The sequence below is a fragment of the Podarcis bocagei genome, assembly GCF_964188305.1.
Source record: "Podarcis bocagei genome assembly, chromosome: W".
Classification (NCBI taxonomy): Eukaryota; Metazoa; Chordata; class Lepidosauria; order Squamata; family Lacertidae; genus Podarcis; species Podarcis bocagei.
This window is the reverse complement of record NC_138131.1, coordinates 5,285,138-5,291,641: the sequence shown is the minus strand read 5'-3', so window position 1 is coordinate 5,291,641 and position 6,504 is coordinate 5,285,138. Positions and strand designations below refer to the sequence as shown.

Sequence of the window (6,504 nt, the reverse complement as noted above, 5' to 3'; positions counted from 1 at the left end):
CCTTCTGGGAATCTTCTGATTCGCTGGAGAAGCTCATGGAATCTCTCGGGTCACTGTCGTATTCCCCTACGCTGCCCTCAGATTCTTCCCCTTCGCTCTCCATTTCCTTTCTCCCCTGTACCTCTGCTCCTGAGCCCCTGACAATATAACATTGCATATTGTAGGTATGGCTAAACTGTGGTCTGCCAGATGTTATTGAGCTGCAGTTCCTGTTGGCTCCAGCCATCATGGCCAGTAATCAGGGATGATGGGAATTGTAGTTCTGCAGCATTGTGAGGGCCACGTGTCTGCTGCTCCTGAGTTAGAGGATTTTCCTGTCGTGTGATGAAGCAAAGTAATTTAAGATGACATGGGGCAAAAATGCACAAGCATCCTGTACCTTTAATAATTGTGTATAAGATAGGATTTCAGCAGGTATACCCCCTTTTTTTGCACTTGGCTAACCTACTAGTAGGGATGCGGGTGGCACTGTGGGTTAAACCGCAGAGCCTAGGGCTTGCCGATCAGAAGGTCGGCGGTTCGAATCCCTGCGACGGAGTGAGCTCCCCTTGCTCAGTCCCTGCTCCTGCCAACGTAGCAGTTCGAAAGCATGTCAAAGTGCAAATAGATAAATAGGTACTGCTCCGGCGGGAAGGTAAACGCCGTTTCTGTGTGCTGCTCTGGTTCGCCAGAAGTGGCTTAGTCATGCTGGCCACATGACCCGGAAGCTGTACGCCGGCTCCCTCGGCCAATAAAGCGAGATGAGCGCCACAACCCCAGAGTCGGTCACGACTGGACCTAATGGTCAGGGGTCCCTTTACCTTTAACCTTTAACCTACTAGTACTTCCCCTTGGTCTTCCAGCACAATAGTGGCTGTTAATAGACTCCATTGTCAGGCAACAGGGGGTCTTTTGCTTCTCTGCTGATAAGCGATTTCTTTTTGGCTTTAGCTAAACATTCAGCGTACCCAAAAGACAGCTTTTGCTGATTTCACAAAGGGAGAGATCAAGGTCATCCCGACGTACAAATTCGACTCTAAAACAGATCGCTGGGACTCCAGGTAAGCGCCTGCTTGATAGTTAAGCCTTTGTAAGTAAGTCCTCTAAATCATTCTTCTGCAAGGCTTGTTTGTTTTTCCTAGTCTGCTGAGATGCTAGTAGTGTCCTGCCTTTCCATCCTCTTGAGCAGGCTAGTAAAAAATATATATTTTAAAAATGGCTTTCTGCTAAGCAAGCTGGTGGAGGAGGGATAGAGTTGAGGGCTGGATGGACTTCCTTTCCTCTGCAGCCAGAATGGACACCAAGCAAAGGAGGGAGAGAGAGATCCAGCTCTCCTTCGCCTGCTCACTTTGCTTGCATGGAATTCCAGGTTGCCAAAGGCTGCTAGGCGAGTTGTGAAATGCAAGGCTGTGATATGTTGTCTTCCTCAACCCACCCCTGCTCAAAGTCTCTGTTTTGGCTCCTTTCCCACAAGCAGCCTTTCCCCCACATTTGTCCTGATAACCAGCATCCTCTGTTTCATGGTGTGTATAACCGATGTTGCAGTTCCTTGAAAGGTGCAGCAGGCTGAATGAGAATCCTGTTTGTGTCAAGGAAGTCTGGGAATTAGACTTGGTGCTCTCTCAAAATGAGTCTGCCAGGGCATAAGAACATGAGAGCAGCCCTGCTGGATCAGGCCATTGGTCCATCTGGCCCAGCATCCTGTCCTTACATTGGCCAATGAGATGCCTCTTGGGGAGCCCACAAACAGGACCTGAGTGCAACAGCACGCTCCCCTCCTCCAAGCCATACTGCTTCTCTTGGTGGAGTATGTTCTGTGGCCATTATGGCTAGTAGCCACTGAGCCTCACCATCCATGATTTGGCATATTCTTGTGGTTCTTGACAACTGTCAGAAGCCACCTAGGCCTGCTAGTTTAATTTCTCTTGCTGTGGTACTGGGGAAATCAAAAGGACAGGCGGAACATGTAGTGACGAAGCCGGAAAACGGCAGGCTCCTTTGGGCAGCATTTCAGGTGCCAGAAAGGGTATTTTTACATTTCTTGAAGCTTGGATCACTGAAAAAATAGTGTCTGAACAAGAATAACAGGGCCCATGGAAAGAAGCATATATTACACTTATACCGAAAACTGTGTCTGAAAAGACACAACTTAAGAACTACCGACCCATATCCCTGTTAAATGTGGATTACAAAATATTTGCTGACATTTTGGCTAAAAGGCTAAAAAAAGTACTAGGGGAAGAGATACACAAGGACCAAGCTGGCTTTCTCCCAGGCAGACACTTGTCTGACAACACAAGGAATATAATTAACATTGTGGAGAAGTTGCAAGAGGACATTAACACTAAAGCAGTTTTAATCTTTGTGGACGCCGAGAAAGCCTTTGATAATATTTCTTGGAGCTTTATGAAGAAAAATCTTCAGGGGATGGGGGTCGGTCAAGAGTTTGAAAATGGTATAAGTGCAATTTATTCAGAACAAAAGGCTAAACTAATAGTTAACAATGTGGTGACAGAGGAATTTAAGATAGAGAAAGGGACATGACAAGGCTGCCCAATTTCCCCATTACTTTTTATTTCGGTCCCGGAGATTCTGCTAAATATGATTAGAAGGGACCATTTGATTAAAGGTATAATGGTCGGAGCTAAACAATACAAACTGAAAGCCTTTGCAGATGACTTAGTATTGACATTACAGGAGCCAGAATCTAGTACTAAAAGAGTATTAGAACTGATTCAAGAGTTTGGTCATGTGGCAGGATTTAAGTTGAATAAGTTAAAAACTAAAGTCCTTGAGAAAAATTTAACAACGACTGAGAAAGAGAGATTTCAGAATGAGACAGGTTTAACAGTGGTTAAGAAGGTGAAATACTTGGGGATTAATATGACAGCTAAAAATGGGAACTTATTTAAAGACAATTATGAAAAATGTTGGTCGGAGGTCAAAAAGGATTTAGAAATATGGTCAAATCTGAAGCTTTCCTTGTTGGGTCGAATTGCTGTTATAAAGATGAATGTATTGCCAAGAATGTTGTTTCTGTTCCAATCATTACAAATTTTAGACAAGATGGACTGTTTCAAGAAGTGGCAGAGAGACATTTCTAGATTCGTCTGGCAGGGCAAGAAGCCCAGAATAAAATTTAAAATACTAACTGATGCAAAAGAAAGAGGGGGGTTTGCCCTGCCAGACCTTAAACTCTATTATGAATCAGCAGCTTTCTGCTTCTTGAGAACACAGACATTTTGGACTTAGAAGGCTTCAATAATGTTTTTGGGTGGCATGCATACTTGTGGTACGGCAAGGTTGAAGCGCATAAAGCATTTAAAAACCATATTGTCAGGAAAGCACTGTTTAATGTCTGGACAAGGTATAAAGACTTGAAAATAAAACCCCAAGGTGGTTGTCACCAATGGAGGCAAAGGCCCAGAAAAGGCCCAATATGGAGGCCAAATGGCCAAAATATTGGGAGATTTTGGAGCAAGAAGGAGACAAATTGAAATTGCAGAGCTTTGAGAAACTAAAAGATAGAGTGCGAGATTGGCTTCATTATTACCAAATAAGAGAGGTATATAATTTGGATTAAAAAAATGGCTTCCAGGTGGAAAAATCAAAGTTGGAAACAGAATTGTTAGATCCCAAAACTAATATACTTTCAAGAATGTATAACTTGCTGTTAAAATGGAACACTCAGGATGAAACGGTTAAATCTGCTATGATTAAATGGGCACAAGATGTTGGGCATAACATTATGTTTGCTGACTGGGAACAGTTGTGGAACACTGGTATGAAATTTACGGCATGTAATGCCTTAAGAGAGAATATTATGAAAATGATATATAGGTGGTACATGACACCAGTCAAGCTTGCAAAAATCTATCATTTGCCCGATAATAAATGTTGGAAATGTAAAGAAACTGAAGGTACATTCTTTCACCTTTGGTGGACGTGCCCAAAGATTAAGGCTTTCTGGGAGATGATCTATAATGAAATGAAAAAGGTATTTAAATATACCTTCCTGAAGAAACCAGAGGCCTTCCTCTTGGGCATGGTCGGCCAATTGGTGCCAAAGAAGGACAGAACTTTTTTTATGTATGCAACAACAGCAGCAAGAATATTGATTGCAAAGTATTGGAAGACACAAGATTTACCCACACTGGAAGAATGGCAGATGAAGGTGATGGACTACATGGAACTGGCAGAAATGACTGGCAGAATCCGAGATCAGGGAGAAGAGGTGGTGGAAGAAGACTGGAAGAAATTTAAAGACTACTTGCAGAAATACTGTAAAATCAATGAATGTTAAAGGGATGTTGGATTGAAAATAAGTGGTATTGGTAAAAAGATTAACAAGAATATGTAAATACGGATTGACAATGGTTGAAAATATATAGTTATAATAGGTTAATATATTGAGTAAAGATAAATGATAGAGGGTAAGGATTTGCTGAATTAACCATGTGAACTGGAATACAAAAAAGGGGTGTGTGAGGAGGTCAGGAAACAAGTAAATGAAATATAAGACATGGAAATATTGATTTCTTTTTAACTTTTTTTTTACTTTCTATGTATTTTGTCTTTGTATTTTTGTATCTCTTTTTCTTTTATTATTGTTATTCTTTTTTATTTCTTATTTTTAATTTTGTAACCTTTTATTGTCTGCAAAATTTCAATAAATATCTTTTTTTTATATATAAAAAAAGAATAACAGGGCCCATTGCTTTTGGGAAGGATCATAATTTGGTGGTGTGCCATATGCTTTGTATGCAGAGTCTCAAGTTGAAAGGCACCTCCACCTGAAAAAGGATTGGGCCACAGAGAGCTGCTGCCAGCCAGAGTAGACTTAATTAATTATTTGTGGGGTTGGAAGGGATCATGAGGGTCATCTAGTCCCACCCCCTGCAATGTAGGAATCAAAACTAGGGTAGGTCAGAAATTCATTCTGACCTGGTAGAAGGCAGCTTTTTATTTCCTAACAACTCTCTCCATGAGGCAAAATGCCTGCACACATCTCCAGCTGTTGACCGTGGTCAAGATCACAGGCCGTGTGTGGAGCCAAAGTTTGACTGTGTGAGCCTTGTGTGTTGCCTCAGCCAGTCGAACAGTCCTGGTGTCTCTCCTGCCTCCTTGCAGTGGGAAGTGCCATGTGCCAGCATGGTGTGATCCAATCCTCTGGAGAGGAGGCAGCATGAATCAGCTCAGCTACCGAAGCCACATGGAATTGAAAAGGAGCGACCACAAGCCCGTCAGCTCCCTCTTCCTCACAGGGGTAACACCTGCCCTGGCCAGGGCTATCGTCTATTCAGGGTTTTTAGCTGCCTGCTATGTAGCACCTCCTCGAATCTGGGCAGGCCCTGACCAACAGCCAGGCCCATTTCCACAGAGCTCCTCCTTGGCAAATGACTTCTGGTGCAAGGAGTGGGCAGGTTTTGGCTCTGTTAAATCCCTAGGCTTCCATTCTCCACTCTTCTGAGTACACGCTGCTCCTGCAGGCATGGCAGACCACATGGGCTGAACTGTATACCTTAACCGTTGGCTCCATTCATGCAATGGAGCTTCTGTGGTACTTAGCTTGGAGCATTTGGCTTCAGCCCATTGGCTCTGGAAGTCACAGCCGCTGCCATCCTGGGGAAGCTCTCAGAGTTACAGTGGTGTGGTGTAGTGGTTAAGAGCGGTAGTCATGTAATCTGGGAAACCGGGTTCGTGTCTCCGCTCCTCCACATGCAGCTGCTGGGTGACCTTGGGCCAGTCACACTTCTGTGAAGTCTCTCAGCCCCACTCACCTCACAGAGTGTTTGTTGTGGGGGAGGAAGGGAAAGGAGAATGTTAGCCGCTTTGAGACTCCTTAAAGGGAGTGAAAGGCGGGATATCAAATCCAAACTCTTCTTCTTCTTCTTCTCTTTCAGGGCTGGGAACAGGGGGGTGCATCAGGCCTTTCTGCTCTTAACTCATGCCCCCCCTTTAGTCCATAGCCCCAACAAATGTGCTCTGCCCCCCCCCCATAGGTGAAGGTTGTGGATGACCGACGGTACCGGAAAGTGTTTGAGGATATTGTTCAGTTGATGGACAGGATGGAGAATGAATTCCTTCCCTCCCTGGAGGGAGGTAAAGACGAATAGGATCCTCTCCAGCCCCTTAAAGAGGGTTTGCTGCAAAAAGACCAGGGGGGAAAGAAGCCTGCTTTATAGCATGTCAGGCCCTTGGCCCATCTAGCTCAGTCTTGTTTATACTGTCTCCGAGTGGTTCCCCAGGATTTCCGGGGGATCTCTCCCAGCCCTACCTGGAGATGCTGGGGATAGAACCTAGGACCTTTGCATGCAAGGCAGATGCCCTTCCACTGAGTGGCAGCCTCTTCCTCTTCCTCGCAGGCAAATACTCCAGGGGTAGCCAGCGTGGTGCCCTCCAGATGCTGGACTACAACTCCCATCATCCCCAGCCAACATGGCCAGTGGCAATGGGAAGTTGCAAGTGTGGGAACGTTCAGGGATGAGGAGAGGATATATTGTCTGATTATATCCTTATCTAACT

General features: G+C 44.4%; 1 long non-coding RNA gene across 1 annotated transcript; it reads left to right on the top strand.

Annotated features, from left to right (window-relative positions):
- The first annotated feature begins 934 nt into the window (after nt 1–934).
- On the top strand, nt 935–6,077 carry LOC308577869. Its single transcript, XR_014003736.1, has 3 exons — nt 935–1,040; nt 5,110–5,245; nt 5,982–6,077. It is a non-coding gene; the product is annotated as an uncharacterized lncRNA (long non-coding RNA).
- Nucleotides 6,078–6,504: the final 427 nt, after the last annotated feature.